Source organism: Thamnophis sirtalis, unplaced genomic scaffold, assembly GCF_051295495.1.
Source record: "Thamnophis sirtalis isolate CommonGarterSnake01/CBP01778 unplaced genomic scaffold, rThaSir2_p1.2 scaffold_8, whole genome shotgun sequence".
Lineage (NCBI taxonomy): Eukaryota > Metazoa > Chordata > Lepidosauria > Squamata > Natricidae > Thamnophis > Thamnophis sirtalis.
In genome coordinates this window covers 40,359,523-40,383,248 of record NW_028261388.1, presented here as the reverse complement: position 1 = coordinate 40,383,248, position 23,726 = coordinate 40,359,523, and positions in this window count along the sequence as shown.

Sequence of the window (23,726 nt, the reverse complement as noted above, 5' to 3'; positions counted from 1 at the left end):
TATTCTTCCTTGTTAGTCCATTTCTCTGTCCTTTTGTTCTCATTTCTGAGAAACTCATCTAGGCAGGGACATGCCCTGTCTAAACATACCAAAGCCTTCTAAAATTATGGTAAAAAATTTTTCACAAAACAAATGGTGCAAAAAAGCCATATTGAAAAAGTAGCTGCAATCAGTCTAATTTATGTGTTTACTTATTTCATGCACTTCTTCAGCCATTTTCAATATCAGGTTCATAATTTGGCAAGACAAAAAAAAATAAGAAAAATAAGAAAAGAAATGATACAGCCTTATTAATACTTAAGGCACAAGTTCTTAAAATTAAAATTCTTATAATAGCCAAATGATAACTTTATAAAATCAATATTGTTAAATGAAATAAAGAAAAAATAGCAAAGGCAATGAATCGCACAGAAAAAGCAATACAATATCCTTGGGGTTGTTTCTCTCTCTCTCTCTCTCTCTCTCTCTCTCTCTCTCTCTCTCTCTCTCTCTCTCTCTCTCTCTCTCTCTCTCTCTCTCTCTCTCTCTCTCACACACACACACACACACACACTTTGCCACAACTTAAGAAAATGGCTGTTGAGCTTTTTCTGGAGTCCTCTAATCTAATTATCACTTTCACACCAATTTTTCTGTTCAACATCCAATATTTTCCCATTCCTATGTTTCTTTTTCACATCTTCTTTAATATGCAAAGCTGCCAAGTCTGTCTGCTCAAATAAATGTAATTATCTTAAATATTAATTTTTACCATAGTCCTCAAAAGATGTTGGCAAAAGTCATCTAACACAAGAGACCACAGGAATGAATGAGTTAAGACATCTTCAACTTAGTGGAAACAATGACCACAGCTGTCACACCATGAGCTGTGGTGGCCCAGTGGTTAGAATGCAGTACTTCAAGCTACTTCTGCTGACTGCTGGCTGACTGCAGTTTGGCAGTTCGATCGTCACCAGCTCAAGGTTAATTCAGCCTTCCATCCTTCCAAGGTTAGTAAAATGAAAACTCAGACTGTTGGGGAAAATATGCTGACTCTGTAAACTGCTTAGAGAAAGCTATAAAGCACTGTGAAGCAGTTTATAAGTCTAAATGCTATTGCTATTGCTCATGCTAAGACTGCAGGCTTTGATATTTGAAATAATTCATTATATTTGTGAAGAATGAGATCTAAAATAGTAGCTTCGGCTTCTGGGGGCGGAGTCTGTCGCCGAAGAGGGCTCAACGGAGCTCCTCTCAGAGATCTGGTCTGTATATCTAAATAAGATCATAGATATCACCCCTTTTTGGCTAGAAAGGGGCAGGGAGTAGCTCTGTGGCTAGGGTCTATTCGTAATTCACAGCCTTTTTCTTTTTTTTGGCTGTGGATGGAGATTAGATCCAGCGTAAGCTGAGCTTTTATCTCCAGCCAGTTCTTCTCAGCTGCTTTTTTTTGCAGTCCTAGACAGGTGACTCCCCCCTCAGGACAAAGCAAAGTTGTTTGAAGCTATGATTAATACGGGCGGGTCCCACCCCTGTGAGATTTTTGCTTTTATTACTATCTTAAACACCAGCCTCATTTGTCCCAGAGGCTTCTTTGTTTAAACGGACTTCAAAATGGCGATTTTTCTCCGTTGGTGACTGATAGGGGATGTACTTAGCCGGCTTTACCTTCCTGCAGACCGCTCCTTAACAAAATAATCTTCTTTTTGGAAACAGAGGGGAGCGAGAGCGCTGTTTATTTGTTTATTTATAATGGCTCCCAGGTCAAAATCGAAGCGTTTCTCTACAAATGTGCTTAAAGAATCTATGAATGAATTTAAAGAATTTACTATGAAATCGCTGCCCTTGTCTCCTACGCCCTCTACTGGAGAATTCTTAACATAGGAATTTTTCTTTCAAATGCTTAATGACTTTAAACAGGAAATTAAAGAATTTGTATTGGAGCTATATGGTAATTTAAAGTCTAAGATTGCCCAAATGAAGGCGAATACGTTTGTAGCCGTGTCTGCTCTGACAGATTATACCGCTGAAATGGAGAATAAATTGGAAAGCTTGGAGGAGGCTAATTCTAATTTGACTACTAATATCCAAACATTACAACAAAAAATTAGAGATACTCAAAAACAGCTCGTTATGATAAATTTTAACAAGAAGGCATTTGCAATAAGAGTCAGGATTGCGCGAAAAGGAGCGAGAGAATTTGAAACAGACCTTTGTTGAGGCCTTCAGCCATGCGGTGGGAAGCCCGGGACTTAATTTTGATTGGCAGATTCAGAAAATCTATCGCCAGAATTCGTTGGTAGCGGAACAGCGACAGCTCCCGAGGGACATAATTATATATTTCTCCACAAAAGAATCCAGAAATGTGATCATGCAAAAGTTTTACAATAACAGGTTGCGAGTCGATGGGCAGGATTTGATTGTCTTCAAAGAAATACCATCCCAGATGTTAAAAGCAAGAAGAGACTATACTTTCTTAACTAAAGAGCTTATAAACCACCAGATACAATATAAATGGGAAGCCCCAGCCGGCATTACGGTCACATTTGAGAATCAAAGATTTTGCCTCAATTCTGTTTTGGAGGCTCGAGATTTCTACTATAAGACTTTGAAGGCGGGACTTCCTGACTCACTTGGAAAAGAGGAAAGACAAGCCGAAGGAGAAGGCAAGCAGCAGACCACATGGCTGCAAGATGGAGGGGGTAGCTCTCCCTCTCTTGGAGAAGCAGAAGAGCGGAGATCGAGGATTTAGACATTCCAAAATATTCGCCAAAGTTGTGGATTGAATGGGGGTTTGCGATCTCTCTCCGGTAGGAAAAGCGGAACTGGATATTGGTGGTGTGATATTGGGACTGAATTATGTGGATGCTGAATGTATATTTCACGGGATTTGTATGTCTGAACTTTAATTTAAACTGTCCAGGACTCTAAAGTGAAGAGAGTGGAGATGGTAACCTTACTGAACTTTAGTTTGGGAGGAGGGAGCCGGGTAACGCGGGATAGGTGGAGGGGGAGCGAAAGCCTGATCAGAGTATTTCGAGTTAAAAGGTAAACTGACTTCTGTGTGAATTATTGTTTGAAAATAAGGTTAAGAAAGATTATTTGGAGGGACTATGGGAAATAGTGGTAAACATCAGAGAAGCAAGGGATGAGGGTAAAATGCATGCGGAATGATTTACGTTGTTTAAATCCTATTAGAAGGGAAAGCTTGATGAGATTATTTTAAGATAGAATGCAAACTGATTCTTGTGTAAAGTATTATTTGAATATGTGGAATGATTCACGCTGCTTAAAGCTTACTAGAAGGGAAAGTTTGGTGAGATTATTCTGAGCTAGATTGTAAACTGATGTCTGCACAAATTTGTATAAATTTTTAAAGATTATTTGGAGGGACTATGGGAAATAGTGGTAAACATCAGAGAAGCAAGGGACGAGGGTAAAATGCATGCGGAATGATTTACGTTGTTTAAATCCTATTAGAAGGGAAAGCTTGATGAGATTATTTTAAGATAGAATGCAAACTGATTCTTGTGTAAAGTATTATTTGAATATGTGGAATGATTTACGCTGCTTAAATCTTACTAGAAGGGAAAGTTTGGTGAGATTATTCTGAGCTAGATTATAAACTGATGTCTGCACAAATTTGTATAAATTTTTATTTGAATATAAGGTTAAGGAAGATGAACTGGAGAGTCTACAGGAGGTTGGGGTAAATAACAAAGAAGCAAGAGACGAGAATAAAATACATATAGAATGATTTATACTGTTTAAACATAAATAAAGATGGGGGGCTGAGCTTAATACAAAGAGTTCTTTTTTTCTTTTTCTTTTTTTCTCTTTTTTTCTTTTCTTTTCCTTTTTATAATTTGTAAATTCTTTTTATCTATTTTTTTTCTATATTACTTTTATCTTTAATTCACACGATCATAAGATACTTTAGAAGGGGTTTGACAGAGGGCAGTGCCAGGTGTGGGCCCTGGGAAGTCGGGGGGACTAGGGATGGGGATCTACGGGGGGGGTGCTAATATAGTTTCAATAAGAAGAAGAATGCACTTGTATACGGTTGTTCTTTCTTTTTTTCTTTTCTTTCTTTATATTTTTTTCCTTGGTTTATTTTATCTTTTATTTTTTATTTTTTATTATATTATAGTTCAATATTAATAAATAAGAGTTGAATAAAGGAACACACCAAGGGGAGAGGTAGAGGGAAAGAGGAGGGAGGAGTAAGGAAGGAGTAAGGGGAATGTAAGGAGGGCGTAAGGGGAATGCTAGGAGGAAGGGGAGAAAGGATGGTTTGAGGGGAAAGGGAAGTAGGGAAGGGGAGTGTTAGAGGGAGGAAAGGAAAGTTGGAGGTGGAAGATGGGGTGTATGGAGGATGGAAGTGTCAGGTGGGGTTGTGAATGATAATGAGTTGTGTTTTCTTTTTTATTTTATTTTATTTCTTTTCTTATAGCAAATATTCAGTATATAAGTGACTGTAAAATGGAATGTGAAAATGAATAAAAATATATTTTAAAAAATAAAAATAAAAAATAAAATAGTAGCTTCAATCTCATATAGAGATGGATTACATCCTGAAAATATTAAAAAATAAATTATTGATACAAAATAAAAAGAATATCTTGGAAGATTTATAAGATAAAGAGACAAAACAAACTTGCCTTGATGACAAAATAAAATAAAGAATTTACAGAAGTCCTGAAAAAAAAAGGACAGAGAACGTAACTAAAGTGGGAATACAAATGAAAAATCAAGAAATTGGTAAGACTAAGAAAGAAATCCATTCTAGGTAAAAGAAGTTGATTAGAGTCTTAAGAGAACCTTCAGGATAGGAAAAATAAAAATTAAAGGTAGATTAAATTCTATGACACATCTGAGTAAACTAAACATTAAGATTGTTGAAAGCAACAGGATTGAGTATGGAATTGGTTTGTTTGATCAAGCTTAAAATGGCATGTTTATATAAATCTAAGTTTCCTTTACAGACTTTTTGCTGACACTAGTAAGATATGTTAATTATTTATGGATAAGGGATAGTTATGAGAAGAAGAGATATTTTCATATCCGTGTTTCCCTGAAAATAAGACAGGATCGTTTTCTTTTGACCCCCAAAATAAGTGCTTGTCTTTATTTTCAGAGAGGTCTTATTACTTTTGAGGTGCAGGAGATGGCAAGCATGGTCACCTCAGGGCTGCTACTGTGTTGCAATATTTTTCAGGAAGGGCTTATTTTCAGGGGAGGGCTTATTTTAGCGCATGCACTCAAAAGCACAATTGGGCTTATTATCTGGGGAGGTCTTATTTCCAGGTAAACAGAGTATAATGTTATAGGGTGATGAGTTATTAAGTTTGTATTTATTGTGATGAAGATCTTTATATTTCTTTTTCTTATTCAAGCCAGACTTCAGAGATGAAATTACATGCTACATCCTGCAATTTTTTGAAATTGTAATTCCTCATAAGTTTCTCTGATATACAACATATACTCATTTTCTGAAAGAACAATGTCCATTATTTTGATGTAGGGATAATTCTCCAAATGCATGTCCCTGCAGAGAAATAAAAGACAAAGTTGCAGATAGTATGGAGACTCCTATGAATGCTGTTTGTATCTCCAGAACAGTGAATTAGAGCCATTGTGTATTTCTTTCTTTCTTAGATACAAGTTTATCCTTGAAGTATTGATGACAGCAGTGCTGGGTTATGACCGGTACATCTGGAGCATACCGGTGCCTGCTGGGAGCACCCGGTACCATTCTGGTATGGTACTCCAGAGGGCCCACCCGTCTGTCCACTCTCTTACCAGTATTTGAACTCTTTGGAGGTTCTATGGACGTGCACGGAGCATACGGCACCTGCGTGACTCTCCGTCAAGCAGCTGGAGTGTCGCGGACACATCGCAGAGTGTCAGAGAGTAAGTACACATGCATGCGCATGTGTGCTATGCGCATTTATGTGGTGGACACCGGGCTCCGTTGCACCATACCGATTGCAACGGGATATGGAACCCACCACTGGATGACAAGCATGTTAAAATATAGTGTGTTTGAATTTGGGCTTCCTGCTTTTATTCAATGTCCTTACATTTTAACCTGTGACTGTTAATAGGTTGATTCTTTCTTTCGGTGGTATTTGATGGCAGGGTAGTTCATAAGTGGATCATAAGGTTGGTGGAGAATTGTCACTAGATCTGTCTCATCTCCCTTACATAATTCTTACAAATCTCTTATTTTCCATATTGAGCCACAGTTTAAAGCATAAATTTAGCAATGTGAGCTTGAGGTGCTACAATTGTGTCTTCTGCTAGGTAGGTACAGTAGATAGAATAAGAGACATGATGAGGGAACAGATACAATATCTGTGTTTTGGTCCTCTCCAATTTCTCAATATACTTGATCTTTGAAAAAGGCTATTATATTTAGGACTTTCAAATTACAGTAGAAATGATGATGAATAATCCATGATAAGATTTCTGGCAATTCTTTAAAAAATAACATTGATTGGGTATGAGAATACTGCATTAAGTTCAAACCAAAAAGCTGAAATGCCTGCTTCTTCCTCATATACATTTTCCACAACTAAATCCAATCAATATGTTTTCTCTTGTAACTTAGATTTACCAGGATCTCCTATAGCTTTGCCCTAGTTTCTTTGATGCAAAATAAATTTCTACTCTAACATGTATAATACATGTTGGGCCATTTAAGATGTTTGTATATAACATGTTTGTTGTCAGTTTATTGATTATTTTAAAATACTTTAATTGAATTCATTTGCCAAAGGCTGTCCTATGTCTTAATATTTATTCTGCAAATGATACTTGGAGTGTCTAAATATGGAGATGACATCCTTGAATTATTACATAGTTTAAGCAGTCAATCTTAGAACAGATGCTTACAATTTACATTTGAAAGACTCAGAATCTATTTGGATTTCAAAACCCAGCAAAGAAGTCAAATTAATGAGTTAATAGTATTTTCTGAAGTTGAATAATTACAGCATAATCCTAGATCTCATGCACTAGTGGGCACATTTTGCTATTGGGAATGACACAGAAGATGCTGTGTGGCATTAGAACAATGGCATGACTAAGAGTTGAGATAATATAATTAGTATTTTTCTAAATACAAACACTTAATTTGTACTTTTGAATCCCAAGCATCACTGTGTTGGACTGCAGTTAATCATAAATTTTAAGGCTGAGTACAATACAAGTGCAGTTATTTCACTAATGGAATAATATTTTTGTCCTGCATTTACAAGTACTCCTTGACTTACAGCCATTTAATGACTGTTCAAAGTTACAACAGCACTGAAAAAAGGGAGTTATGACCATATTTCGCACTTACAACTGTTGCAGCATCCCTATGATTACCTCCTACTGGGAGTTGTGCATATAAGGTAAAAAAGTTCTCAAATCAAGAATGAGACAAGTTCATGCAGTTGAGTTGATGAGAAAATAGTTTGTCCCTGTGTTCTTTCATGCCATTTTTATTTTTACCCCACTAAAGTATAAACTAAAACTTTGGTATTTTGTTGTGATCTCCCATTTGTATTAATCATCAACCATAGACAGCCAGGAACACTACAATTTGCTCACCTTGTACTGCATCTTCAAGGGACGCTAAGCACATTTGCAACTTCATGTGATGTAAGAATTAAGACCAAGCTAACGTTATTCGTGCTGGTAAAATCAGAATAATTATCACAACTTACCAGATCAGAAATATAAGTCCAGAAATGATAGCTCCAATTCACAGTGAACTATAGAATATTTGTTGTTTGTTTAAACTTTTCTTTTTTTAATTAATTGTAATCCATTTAGTGGTTAAAATCATCTTCCTATCCTGTTTTGGATTCCTCCACTTTGACAAAGCTGAAATGTTTCTGTATATTGATGCTGGCATGTTTATACAACCTTTTCAATAAACACATTGGGTAGGCTGGTTATGAAAAATTAAACCACCTACTTTAATTATGCATCATAGTACCTATCTCTTCACCCCAAACATAACAGAAGAAATATGTAATGTATGAATCATAAAGTCATATCATTACTCTAGCCATGAAATCTCTACTGATTAAAAAAGAAAAATCGAAATATTTTAAAGCAGATTTATAGGGCACTATTTCAAAACTGTTAGAGAATTCAAGCAATTGGGATATCTTGGTGATATTTTCATAAACAGCTAAGATTTTAGGAAGAAACTCATAAACCTGATCACATTGATAGAACACACTTTTCTATACGATTATGATTCATATTGAAATAGCAAAATGTGTGGACATTTGGTTGTAGGTGGGCATTCATCAGTTTGAATTTTGGACAGGAAGAATGTAAACCCAGATGGTGGACAGCTTGAGGCACTCAGTCAAAAGGCAAATACTTTGGCATGGAAAACGTCAAAACTCACGTGACAGTTATTAACCATTTCATCTGTTTGTGAAAGTTTGGGTGCAAATATCTATCACATTCATTTATTTATTAGTTACATTGACCATAAACAATGTAAAAGAGCTAAATGTCAATTGGAAACCAACAAAATATTAATAAATGACAAAATGCAGTAAGAGCTGCAAAAAAGAGCAACAGATAAAGAAAAATCAAATAAATCAATACAGTGATGTACATTACCAGTTCTTTCAGAATTCTATGGAGAGGAAAGCAATACTGCAGTGGCTTACACAGAGGAAAATATTCAATAGAATCCATACACACTGTGGAGTGCATGGCAACAATATATATCCTTTGGGGCTTTTTTTCCTTCCCTTTATTCCTCTACTCTGGGGAAACCATGGCTTTTTGACAAAGTCTAGAACAACCATATTAAAGTATAGATGAGTCTTAAGACTTATTTCTAGCTATTATCATTAAAACTGAGGCCCAGGTTTGATCTCTGACTCACTGAAAGGATCTAGATAATCTGCTTCCTCTAGGGCACTGTGCAATTGTAATCTCCAAACTCTCTTTAACATTTTTCCTAAAAAGAAAAGGTTAGAGACCAAATAATAGCTTTAAAAAAAAGTCAGTAAAATCTATGTTACATGTAATTTTGCACTTCTATTTGTGTGGGAAAGTATCATTAGAGTTGTACACTCTAAATTGGACCTAGTGAACCGGAGATGCATGTCAAAATCAGAAATAGCTCTCATCAGAAAAGATTTCCAAAATAAAATTTCTTTAATAGTAGTACCATAAGGTATATAAAAAGGACTAACTAATTGATCTAAAAAAGTATAAAAGAGGATGGGAATTGGGTACTTTGACATCATCAAATAGAATAAGGCAGTATTGTGTGGTAATCATCTGGCTTCAGTTCTTTTGGATAAGTGGGTAAGGTCTACAAGGATATGTTTACACTAATAGACTGTAGATTGTATATTTCAATAAATCCCTTAGTGAACAGAAACTGACATATATAACACAGTCAAGTATCTTTCTGCAAAACTGAGTGCACATTTGTTATTTTGAGTGCACATGTGCTATTTTTCAGACATACAAAATAGGAAAACAATATGGTAGGTGGAAACATTTGGTCACCCTAGTGGTTCAGTGTTATTTTTTGTTGATTTATTTCTTTTAGTGAAAATCTGTTAATTAGGCCCCAAAAGGCAATCAACTTGTTAGGTTAGGGCATTATGCAAGGCCACAAACAAATATGCTGACTCTTCTAATCTCTTAGATTGGGATCGTAATTCTGACTACTTTCATCTTGACGCCTTAGCATTTAAAAATAAAATTTTAAAAAACCCCATCCATTGAGCAATTTCAATTATGAGAAAATGAATTAAGAAATGAAGTTGCATGGAACTGTTGATGTCAAAGCAAGAGTTGGAAGACAAAGAAAATTTTTTGTTAGCATCACCTGAAAATTGGTCATATATGCAAAACAAAATTCAAGGATCACTATCAATGACACATTAACAAATTTAGCAAAAATTGGAATGTAATAAATATCAGCAATCTGCATGAAGAATTGTCAAAAGAAAACTTTTCATCAAAGTAGGCATGTCCAAACTGTGCTCCCCTTCCCCCCGGCCAGGTGCAGGCTTGAATGGCTAGTAATGCAGTTCCACAGGATAATTAAAAAAATTTAAAAATAAAGTAAGTTTGTTATTTGCATACAGTAATTATCTTACATATTTTATATGTGATCCAATACAAGTCAGGCAAGCCAAGAAGCAACCATGATCTAAAGTATCCAAAACAAATAGATAATCCTGGCACATTTAGAAGCAAAGTGATATAGACTAATGAATTAAATCGAAATGTTTGGTCACAACCCATGCAATGTACATTTGGGGAAAAAAGAGTATACTATCTGTTGAAAATAAGTTTAGCAATTGCTAAGTATACAAGTGAATTTATTATTATATTATTATTTGGAGTTATGTGGCAACTAGCGACACAGGAAGCATTATGTGGATGAAAAGACAATGGATCCAACTAAAAATTAGTACAAGTTAACATATATGTGATGGAGTTCAAAGGATTCATTTAGAAATACTTCTTGAAAATGAAGAATCAAGTGAAACCTTCCCTTCCTTCTCCTCCATTTTATTGTAGGCAAATAGGACAAATCATGCTCCTTCAGCAATGAAAGGAGTAACATAAAATATGTTGTTCATTTATTCAATAAGCAATCACCATCATTCTGAATTACTCACAAATCCAAAATTAATATTATAAAAGAAAGCATTATTACAATCCAAAAAGATAAAAATGAAAAAGCCCAAAGTCTATAAGATAAAAACCAATGTCAAGCCAAAATGTAAACAATGCCAGGTATGAGGTATGAAATGAAAATAAAATAAAATTAATTCATTAAAATCAAAGAAGCTTAATTATGTTACTTGCACATGGGAAAAACTGTTAAGGGTCTTCCACAAACACACAAATAACAAATAATTTCTTTTCGGACTTGCTTTTACTTACTGATTCAGTAAATCACCTATTCTTTCCAATCAAGTGCTATGTAATCTTTCTTCATTCATTCAACTCTGTCACTAATTTGTGCAAATGTGCTCTTCATATATTAATAATAACCATTTGAAGGACTTAAAATAGTTTTTAGCATTAATTTTCTAGAACCAAGAATGTAACATCTGGAAAATGACAGTATTGATCATTCATTGTACATTTTACATTTACACTTGCAAATTACATTTGCAATTGTACATTCTACATTTTCAGTTTATTAAAAACATTATACAATGAGTTTGGTTTTCAATTTATCCATTTTAGAAAATAAAAAATATTTTTCTCTAATTCCCTACACTAATTGTAAACACACAACAGATGTGCAATAAGGAAATTTATTTCAAAGAAGTATAAAAATGATATGCTAACAGCTGAAAGCTTAACTGTTGCAGGCTTAAATAAGTAAATAAAATCAAAAGTAGAATTGTTAATTATGCCGACTGATATCTGTACTGTTCTTTTATTCTAGAATTTGCATTATGCTATTGTTTGATAATGATTAGATCTACATATTCATCTGAACATGAATCAAAAGCAATAGTAGCTGTACCAGTCATGAATACAAGGAATCTAAAATGCATAGATGCAGTGATTTTATCAGACAACTGATTTGATAAATCTGATGGTGACAAGTTTCAAAACTTTTCATCATGGGTATTGTCAGGAAGAGGTAGAGAGGGAAATGAGGCTGATTTCATAATTTCCCAAACTCTTTATTCCAGTTGAGCTTTATTCAATATATAAGAATGTTGGCTTGCATAAGAAATATAAACTTAAAGTTTATTGAAAAAGAAAAGCAAGCAAAGATTTGTACCTTTGTCATTTTGGCAGAATTTACATCAATTTTTTTCACTGACTGAAGATACCAATCATAAATTACAGTAATAGAATATGTAGAGGCAAATAAAGCTACATTCATACTTACCATTAGATTTCAAAAGACTGAACTGAATAAAATACACATAAAAATGCAAGCTGAAATAAATATATCTCTCTCTATATATATCACTAATAATACAGATTTGCTGTAGAACTAGTTAATCTTTTTCTTTCTCTCTCAGAAAAACACATTTCTCCCATAATAGTGTGTGTAGCAACTGAAAACCTGCAACAATTTTATAACATTTTAGTTGGCTTAGAACCCATATTTTGGGAGGGCTTTTTTTCCTAAATCCAAATTCTTTCCAAATCTAAAAACAAAAAAGGACAGCTCCCAATCTGGTATCTGCTATATGCAGGTAATAACAATGATACTTACTCTATTTGCGCAGCTTGATCGTAAAATGTGGGACTGCTCTAATCTTCAAAGCATGATGCTTGCTGAAGCTAATGTTGGTGCAGCACAACTGTCACATCCCGCAATTACATTTTTACACCATGGATTGCTTCTATTACTCATTATAATTTCAGTACTTGAAATCTATTCTATGTTTATGGACCTATCTCCCTCTCGCTTTTTCACAGATGTTGCCTATCTTTATAACTTATATAAAGAGAATGTCTTATGTTTTAAAAAAGATTATATACCCACATTCAAAAAGATTATGAAGTTGATTTGATGGTGTGAATAGAGGGGTAAAATAATAGATGGGTAAAATCAGAAAATCTTTAAATGCTGCTCATTCTTTGCTGTGGGTTTTCTAGTTATAAATCCATGCAGAATTTATACACCATGCATCAGTACTACAAGATTTCACACATATTGTTTGAAAGTAAAATACACACCAAGGAACAAATATAGCTGCAATAAACTACATCAGCAGAAAGACTGCAATAAGACTGTCAGCATATAACAAGCTTATTAAGTATGTGATTTTATTATAAGAATATAAATTATACAGTAAAGCTTACATAAGTTAAGGCTTTGTCAAAATTACCCTAAAGAAAAAAAAAATAATAATCCCCAACCTGTAATAAAAGGGTAAGCAACAATGATAGACAATATATAGAGGTCCATGGATTTATGACCAAAACAGGCAATAAAAATAAGCAAATACAATTTCATTCCAACAGGAGACAGCTAAAGCTATAAATTACTGCAAATTCTACACAAATGAAAGTTACAGTATTTCAGCTACTATATGTAAATTGAAATGAGTTATTTTGATTTTTGTCCAAAAGACAAATTCTCATTTAATGTAGTTCAGTACTTCAGTCTGTACATTATTCTTTGTGGTACCAGGCTATGCAAACTTCATTTTTATAGTCATGTCTCCAGGATGCTTTATAGTAGTGGTACTCGTCACTCTGTGGAAAAGGACAAAGAAAACCAGGATCAGTATTCAATCAGTTGATATAAGGATTATTTATACCATCCACTAGAAACCAATGTAGAACTGACTCAAAGAAAGTTCTTAATTATTTGTTCTTTGTTTATTTATTTTTCCCTCCTTTATTATTTGTAAATAATCACAGACGTAGATGTACCTAACAGTCCTTTCTCTTTCTTTTCCCCCCCACAAGAATTCTGTGAAATAGGTTGATATATGAGACTGGCCCATTATCCACTATAATTTGTAGCAGAAACAGACTATATTTTAATGCTTGGAACCATTTTTTAAAAAACACCTTTTTGTTGCCAGATACCACAGAGATTATTAGGGATTTAATAACCTGTTTTATCCCTTTTTTTCCCCCCAAAATAAAGACTTTTTAAAATAAAGGTGGTATGATCTTAGGGAAACACCTTTGGCTTTTAATAACCACTGCTTACCTACAGAGTTCAAAGTTTTCCTTTGTTTCTTCTCATGATCATCCAGCCCAAAGTTGATATTTACATATAAAATACACTTGTAAATTTGAAATGATTTTTCCATGTTGAACAGGATAGTTCTGTGTTCTGACCCCCTCCTCCGTCCAGTAACAAAGGCCGAGATAAGCTTAACTGGAATGTACTTTAATAGCAAGAAACCAAAACCTCGGTGGCTGAAAGCCAAGCATAACAAACAGATAAGGACCTTGGCAGCAACTCAGACAAACCTTGGCCGCAATCCAGCCTGCCAAGCTAGTTACGAAAGTTCTCCAACTTTTACTCAATGTGTTGACTTCTGAAAGAGGGGTGTGTGCACAAGCCTTCTTTTTATAGTCTGGAGAGGAGCCTAATGATCACCAGCTGAGTGCAATTACCTCCTGTACTTGGGCAACTGTTCCTGATGCCTATTAGCTCTTCGATGCCAGGCATCCAGGAACAACTCACTGCTGGCTTCTGGATCACTGTCCCTTGTCTCCTCCCCACTGGTCCAAGGCTCAGGTGCCTCCTGGTGGCCAACCAGTCTCTCTGCACCCTGCTCCGAGTTGGAACCCTGTCCGGGGTCATCCACATCCTCCAGAGCTGACTCATAGGGCCCCTCGCTGTCAGAGTCTGGTGGCAGCTCCAACGGCTCCTGCTGGGCCACAACACTTCTGTAATATCCACTATAAACTCTTGATGTGAAAACATGGCATGCTTAATACTTAGGTGGGAGACTTGTTTACATAGTTATCAGAAATCAATCTACACCTGAAGAAATCTTAAAACCATCACAATTACTAAAAATTGCGTACAGAACTCAATTGTGTCATCAAGTTGATGTCAATTCTTAGTGATCTCAGAGAAAAGTTTTTTCCATGATTATTTGCCCATATTGTATTCTTTAAAGTCTTCCAATTGAATAGCCACTACAGCAGTGGTTCTCAACCTTCCCAGTGCCATGACCCTTTAATACAGTTCCTCATGTTGTGGTGACCCCCAACCATAAAATTGGTGTCTCGGTTCCTAAGACCATCGAAAATATGTATTTTCCAATGGTCTTAGGTGACCCCTGTGAAAGGATCATTCGACCCGCAAAGGGATCCCGACCCACAGGTTGAGAACCACTGCACTAAAGCCTCTGTAATCTAATTTCACCAACCTTGATTTCAGTCATCGTCTACTCTTTCCCTTTATCTTTCTTAGAATTAGAGCTTTCCTCAGAGATCTAGATCAGTCTAGTTCAGTGATTCTCAACCTGTGGGTGGGACCCCTTTGGGGGTCAAACAACCCCTTTCACAGGGTCACCTAAGGCCATCAGAAAACACATATTTTCAATGGTCTTAGGAACTGAGACACCAATTTTATGGTTGGGGATCACCACAACATGAGAAACTGTATTAAAGGGTCGCAGCATTGGAAAGGTTGAGAACCACTGGCCTAGTTGATTTGTTCAATGCTTCATTTGTTTGTTTCTTAATTGTCCATTGTATTATTGGGAGTCTTCTTCAACAGGCATCACTATTCTTCCTAGTCTCTTTCTTCAAGGTCTATTTAAACAATTCTTTGACAATTTTTGTTAAGATTCTTCTTGAAATGTTTGTCATTCTTCAATTTTACTTCTTTTCACTTTTTGGCAATTTCCATAGTTTTCTTCTATCCAGTTTACGTTCTTGTGTTTCTTCATCTTTGGCAATCTATTCTCACATTCATTATGAACAACTTATTTAACTTCATTTCACATGCCAATTAGGTTCAGGACTTCAAAGTGATTTTTTATGTTCTCTTTGAAAATGATGGGTATATGTTCAATATCATATCATGAAAATTGACTGTCTTTCTTGTTTAGTTCAACTTGGAGCTTGCACATGCACAGGTCATGATGTCTTCAACAGTCAGTACATTTCTTTGATATTATATTATTTAAGCTTATCAACATCTCTTTAGAAATACCATAGTCAATTTGATTTCTGTATGCTCCATATGATGATGTTCATCTATAAAAAATATTTTTTAATTAAAGATTACAATTAGAATGTATTGTTAACATGTTTTGTTCATTCTGTAGTAGCATGTCAAATCTGAATATTCTTCTCCTTTAATTTTTAGTTTCTTTTGATTTCCTGAAATAGCCAATATTCAAAGTCCCATTCCACCTTTTCCCCCCCAAAAAACAAAACAATAGCAGTTTCCAATAGGAAAGATCCCTATAATTAATTTCAAATTCTTATTTCAAATCTATCTGGACCTTTAATCTGCTTTTAGTTTTCCAAAATCAACACTCTAAACACCCTTTTACTGATTATTCAAAAATATTTTTCTAAATCCTTAAACTCATATTTAAAACATCTTCTGTAATAAATAGATTCATCCAGTGAATGCAATAAAAATTTGCTGCTCCAAAGGTTCTTAATATTTCAAAATCAATAAGAAATGATTCCAATGGTGATTAAGAAATGAGACTCAATTATGACTGTGAACTTAGATTGAATCCCTCAACTCCCAGCCACTCAACTCAGAAGCCATCTTCAAAACTTCAGTTTCCTAGAGACTACTCGTCAGAAGCAGCTGTCTGTGCATGGTTAGTAATCTTGCTATACCCTTCATAAGTATAAAACAATGCCTTTTCTTGTTTTTCATGTCCTGGGTAGTAGCTGCTGTAATTTTCTGACTGCAAGTGCCCAATCCCATACACTGATGTCTAAATATTTTCATTTCATCTTTCTCTCTCTTGAACTTTCCTGTTTTCATGCTTCTTACGTTCCACATCCCTACTGTAATTCTGTCTTTACAGCTTCAGATTTTCTTTTTCTGTCTAGGAACATCAGGAATCAAACATCCTGAAGGCTTTCATCTAGACATGTGGTAAGCCCTATTATTATTCCAAAAGATCCTCAGAAGCATATTGAATGCCATCTGACCTGAGAAGTTTGTGTTCCAGTATTATATTGTCAATCATTTTATATTTTCTATCCACTTTTGGTTAAAAAAATACAAAAGTAGTTTAACGCTTTCTTCTCCTATATTTATGAATCAATGTCTTTGTCATTGATATTAACTCTGGTATCTTCCTTTATCACTTCCACCCAATATAGGCAGCTACTTGCTTTAACTGGGCAGTTGGCCTAACTTTCACTAGTTGGGTGACCCTGCTGGGAATATTTACTCTTTGCCTACACTACCAATTTTCTTCATTCACTTATCTCAGAATCCTCTTCTCCTTTATGAGGCCACACAAAAACACTGATATTGGGGGGAGGGGAGAGGGCAACTAAAAGAGACCCTTTTAAAATTAACCCTATATATGCACTGATTTCTAATGTATACAATACAAATGTAATGTTTATGAGACAGAAATGTTAATTTCAATAAAAAATAGATTATATGCAGCTTTCTATTCCAAGTTAATAATACATAAACACACACACACATACACAACATATAAATACTATTTACAAGTAAATACATAGAGCTCTGCCTAAATCTACGTTTTTCAAAGGATGGCCCGAGTGAAAATATTAGCAGTATAATTTGGGTTTTTATAAAATAAAAATCCTAATAATTCAGTTATATTTATTTGAATCAAAAAATTGATGTGGAAAGAATATTGCAAAAGCTTCCAAATGAAGTAATTGATTGAGAATATAGCTGAAGAAAAAAAGAGTATGATACTGCCACCTGTTGGTCAATAAAATATGTCCATTTAATTAGTTTATAAGATGCTGGTTTATGAAAGTTGAATAGTTAAACTTTAACAAATGTAGAATGTACTGCACTGAAAAAATGAAATTCCATGTAATCCCTGATCATGCAACTATTATGTTTTATAAATGTCCTCCCATTCCACAGTGAATGTATTTAAAAATATATTTTCTGAATGACAAATGTATGTACAAGAAAACATTTCAAAGCAACTTCACAGTGGTATGTGTGTGTCTATGTATGTGAGTGTATGTAGATAGATAGATAGATAGATAGATGGATGGATGGATGGATGGATGGATGGATGGATGGATGGATGGATGGATGATAGGTAGGTAGGTATAGGTATAGGTATAGGTATAGGTATAGGTATAGGTATAGGCATAGGCATAGGCATAGGCATAGGTGTAGCTTTGAGACAATATTTATTACATCACTTTCAACATTTATAAATGATGAAACTTGAAAAAATGAAATCTGTAGCAGTAATATATTTATATACATTTTATATACAAATTTTATATACATTTGTTTAGTTATCTTGAGAGATAAAATATGAAAAACATACCTTTGGAATTATATTTTATAATATGCCCTTTCAAAACATAGTTACAATTTTCTTAAAGCAGCCTATAAATCACTAAAACATAACTAATAAAGAATATAAGTATTTGCCAACATAATACATATAAATCTGTTAATGCCTAAATTCTTTACTTTTTATTTTTCTATTCATACCCAACTTTATATCTTTGATTTAAAAGCAATAATATATCTTTGTAGTTAAAAGAATCTTATATTGTGTAATGACTTTAAAAACAATTAAAATGAAAACACTGTTCAAATTTTGCAATTTGATTTTTATGTTATGATTTGTGATGTTGCTAACCTTTGGAACAAGGCTGTCATACTCCCGGCCCACAGGCCGGATGTGTCATGTGCTGATCACCTCTACGCCTGGTTTAGCAAAGGTGGAAAAAGTCCCAATACGTCATGTGATGCTGCCATGATGAGGTGAATTTGGCACCCCTGCTCTAGAACAAAATCCACCAAAATAATTGAGGATCTCACCATTGATTCCCATAGAGTATGGATACAGTTCAGAATAAACTATTAACATAGGATGAACTGAATAAATAAAACTAGCCATTTTAAATATCTCCTTTTCTAACAGTATTTATTCTATTTATACAGTGATGTTTGTATTATTGATTATCTTAATAAGGCTACTAACCTTGAATATGCTATTAATCAGTGGTGGGTTTCAAATTTTTTTAGAACCTCTTCTGTAGATGTGGCTTGCTTTGTGGGAATGGCTTGCTCTCCATGTGACCGGGTGGGAGTGGCTTGCCAGCTATGTGACCGAGTGGAAATGGCTTGGCAGTCATGTGACTGGGGGGCATGGCCAACTTTTAAAATGTGGTGAAACTCACACAACAACGCTCTTGCTTAGCAACCAAAATGTTGGCTCAGAAACTTTGGCAAGTCTTGAAGCTGTCAAATTACAAGACCTTTGCACCCCTAACCCTTTGCACCCCCCAGGGGTGTTCAAACTTGGCAGCTTTAAGACTTGTGGACTTCAACTCCCAGAATTCCTCCTCCAATCATGTTGGCTCAGGAACTCTGGCATTGAAGTGTGCAAGTCTTAAAGCTGTCAAGTTACAAGACCCTTGCACCCCTAACCCTTTAGAAAAAAAAACCCAGAGATGTTCAAACTTGACAGCTTTAAGACTTTAAGGTTTAGATAGGATTCTTAGAGGCAGGCAAGGCGATTTATGAGACAGCCAATCATTGAGTGGTGGGTGGGGCAAGCGTGGTGCAGACGGGCGGGGGAGGGAGCTGTAACCGGTTCTAAATGGCACGGTAGATTTGTGGAACCTCTTCTATAGAAGAGGTTAGAACTGGCAGGAACCAACCCCTGCTATTAATATATGATACCCGTATAAGCACAATATATTTATTGCTATTTGCTATTTATTTTTGGTGTTTTATATAAATTCACTATGTGCGATTAAGGGATTTGGAATAGAAACATTATTTTCATTCAACTGAAGATTCTTTATTTTTTCTCCCAAGGCATCTACCATCTTTTAACTTATCACAGAAAGCCTATTAAGGAGCAGAAGATGGAATAGCTTTACGATACCTTTTTATTCGTAGTACTAGGAACAATCCATCTAAAAGCAGGTTTTGCCCCAATTCATTATTTGAACAGAATAAGTAAGGATGCCATTTAAAATAGAATACTTTTCAGCTAGGGTGAAATTATTATATCATTTTTACTGCTAATCTAAATGTGTTTAAACTAGCATCTAAATATACAATAGCAGAAAAATTTCATATTTGATTCAAAATAGAAGTTATACAGAGAAAATAAATGTAGGTTTTCAGTATTCAGTTCTATATCTATATAACCATGCTACTGCTATTGGTTATATGATATACTGTTCAGCAGAAAGGGACCTACCGGTAATAATTTCTATTGGGAAATCTGCAAAAGCTATTTCTAGACAGTAAGAACTTTCCACCTACCCATCCACCCTTTTCTTGACTTCAATTCTACTGGCCTGCTAGCCAATAATAAATCCATTCAAAGATAATGAATACATCAGGCAAGAAATTTTAATTCTAGTGTTAATATCTATCATTTTCATATTTTATATTGCAATTTTATCTTGTTGTAAGCCATCTAGAGACACTTTATAGTGACATGGGTGCTATATAAATTTAATAAATAAAATAAACTATTCTATAATTCTAACTTTTCCACACTTACTATTTTCTACACTTCCTCACATGACCTGACTGTAATTTTTTCATTGTGCAATGCTTCATACCATAAAGAAATGAGAAGTACATCTCTTCCATAATCTTGCATTATTCCATGTCCCAACATGATTATTTATGGAAGAATAAAGGCACTATTAAATATGTATCCAAAATTTAGGGTGTTATATTAATTAAGTTACTAGGCAAGGAATGGATGAGGAAACCTAGGTTTCAGCTGTGTGAATTTGCCCCAGACCAGGGGTGGGTTTCTCGCCCCGTTCCAACCGGTTCGGTTGGAACGGGGCCGGTGGCGTCCTCGTGCATGCACGCGGTGCACGCATGCGTACTAGCGTCTGTGTGATGCTCCAGCTGCTCCTGGAGGATTGTGCAGGCGCTGTATGCATCCTGCGCATGCGTGGAAGCGCAGAACTCGTCAAAACCGGGTAAGGAGTGCAGGCGGGCGGGTGGGCCCTTCGCCGTTCCCGGAAGGTACTTACTTCCGGGTTCGCCGACCAACCGGTTTGCAGGGACCGCCGCGAACCAGTTGAAACCCACCCCTGCCCCAGACCAAGAATACGAAGTAAAAAAATGTCTACCACTCTGGACTGTGGTAGATTAACAATACCATATCATGTACAAAACTCTTGAATTGGACTACAAAATAGAAATAGAAAAACAACAATTATTGGAGCTTTCTCTTTCTCTTAGAAACAATTTAACAGACTTGTCCAATTCTATTCCAGTTTCCCCTCTGCTCCCCAGTCCTCATCTTTTAGTCCACTCCATTAGCTACATAGTCCTTTCTAAAAAAAATCAGAATAAACAGCCTGATGTAACAATAGGCAAAGCTCTCTTAACTGAATATATTGCAAACAATATTTGTTCCTAGCATAAATGGTTATTTCAGTATTTGAGCAATTAGCCTTTATTAAAATAATCTGGATCTATTAAAAAAGTGACTCCGAGGTTTTTATATGATAGCGTATAGAAACCCTCTCTGCTTTTATTGAAGCTCAATATAGATAACTTGTTAAAGCAGCATCATTTCAAAGTAAATGCCAAAAGGGGGCAATAAATTTGTTAATGTAAAACTTACAAAGGGGTGCAAGCAGTTGAAAAGGTTACATCATCAAAACTTACTTGCTCCTTGCAATTAAATCAGGATACTCTCCATCAGAGGTTGTATTCAGCCAGTTCTGACTGGTTCCAGAGAACCGGTAGTGGAAATTTTGAGTATTTCGGAGAACCGGAAAATTGACTGGTCCTGCCCCCATTGCCTCCCAGCCTCCCAGATGATCTTCTTTTGTTGCCCTGAACAGGAGAACGGAGCTGGAAAGTAGATTAGTAGGGTGGAGAGGAAATGGGGATTTTGCAGTATCCTTCCCCTGTCATGCCCACAAGCCATGCCCACCAAATCATGCCACATCCATCAAGCCACGTCCACAGAACCAGTAGTAAAAAAAAATGAAGCCCACCACTGCTCTTCATACATCTTAAAACAGATTTTAATTTCAGCTGCTGGGCTCCAAAACAGCAATTGTCTCTTCTTTGAGACTGCTTTTTTTACTGCCATCACTAGCAAGTAGATTTGTGCATGGTTTGGGGGCTCATAATGTCTCCTGTTAGCAAGTACATCGTACTGGCTTCTAAACAATCCACTATACCTCACATGTCACTTAAAAAGGAAAATATTTGTTGCCAGCTTTGAAATTATCTCAATCAGAATTTTTCACCTTGGAAATGAACCCTTTGTTCTACTCTGTTGCTATTTTTGAATTGCAGATAATCCAGATAATAAGGTTGTTGTTAATAACTATCCCCCTTTTTGTCCTCGGCTAAACTGGGCCATTAGATTAAATATATGCAGAATAAGGCCAGATTTGACATTGATGAAACTGTACTTATCAGTTCCTTGGATTCTTGCCCAAGGTGGAGCAAGAAGATATTTTACAAAAGCTGGATAGCCTGTTCACCACTTTTGCTAATGTGGAGTCCCTCGTTGAGCTTGTGCCACCGCAAACTTTGTATCATCAGCTTTAAATAGATAATGAAGAGTTGGATGGATTCATCTGCCAGAATAATGGGAAATGGTCATTACTTGGATGATTTCCAACACAAAAAAATATTAAATGAGCATAATTGTATGAAATCATAATATGATCAGTTACATTTTCTTTTGGAGCCTCAGAAGAGAAGTAAGAAGCTTTGGGAAAAGCTGCAGGGATCCTCAGTGGACAAAAGATTGTCCCTTCTTATACAATCTCCTTATATCTATGTCTGGAGGTATCTTTCTAGAGATGTTTCTACCAAAAGAGGGGTAAGGCAAGGCTGTATTCTAGCCCCCTCCCCTAATTTTCATTCTCCATATTAACACAATAATTCATCTTCTAATTATCAGTCTCCAACTTTAGCTGATTGTGCAATTCCAGGCTTGCTATACTTTCAGATGATGTACCCTATTTCCCCAAAAATAAGACTTCCCCAGATAATAAGCCCAATCAGGTTTTTGAGTGCATGCACTAAAATAAGGCCTTCCCAAAAATATGGCTTCACAATATTGCAACACAGCAGCAGCTATGAGGTGACCACGCTCACTGCCTCCTGCACCTCAAAAATAATAAGACCTTCCCCAAAATAAGGCCAAGTGCTTATTGCAGGAGTCAAAAAAAAATAAGACCCTATCTTATTTTTGGGAAAACATGGTAGTAAATTTGTCAATTTTACCTAGGAATAAAAAGGACATTGAAGGCATTAGAACCCTATTGCCTAAAAGAATATTATTGCCTTAGTTTATGGTTAAAATCAGGGGTGGGTTTCAGGGGGTACGCCCCAGTACACGCATAACCGTTCGTCAAATTTAGCATGTCTTCCGGTACTGGTTCTTCCGAAGGCCGTGTACCGGAATGCTCCCTCCCATTGCCTTCTCCCTTGCTCACTCTCTCGCCCACCCAGTCACCACTCACTTGCCCTGCCTGCCCCGCCAGGCTTGCCCTGCCAACAACTGCCTTGTTACCAATAGGGGGTGGAAAATCCATGCAGAGAGAGGAAAACAAATGCATCCCCTACCCCCTCCATTGGAAACGAGGTGGCTGTCAGGGAGAAGAGGGCAGCACATGCCAAGTGGGCTTGTGCAACAGCCAAAACCTTGCCTCCTGTTCCTTATTTGGCTGCTTACTGTTTACAAGCCCATGGGCACGTGCTGCCCTCTTTTCCCTGACAGCCACATGGTTAAAAAGCCATTCCCCATGGCATTTTTCCCTGGGGGCTCCACAGAACATCCCAAGACTGATGCCATCACATCTGCCCTCTTTGGGGACTAAGAGAGAGAGGGGGGAGGGGGAGGGAGAGGGAGAGAGAGAGAGAGAGAGACAGAGAGAGAGAAAGGCACACACACAGAGAAAGACAGAGACAGAGAGAAAGGGAAGGAGAGAATCAGAGAGAGATGGACAGGCACACAGAGAGAGACAGAGAGAGATAGAGAGGGGGAAGGAGGGGAGAGACAGACAGACAGAGAGACACACACACAGAGAAAGAAACACACAGAATGAATGATTAACTGAGTGAATGA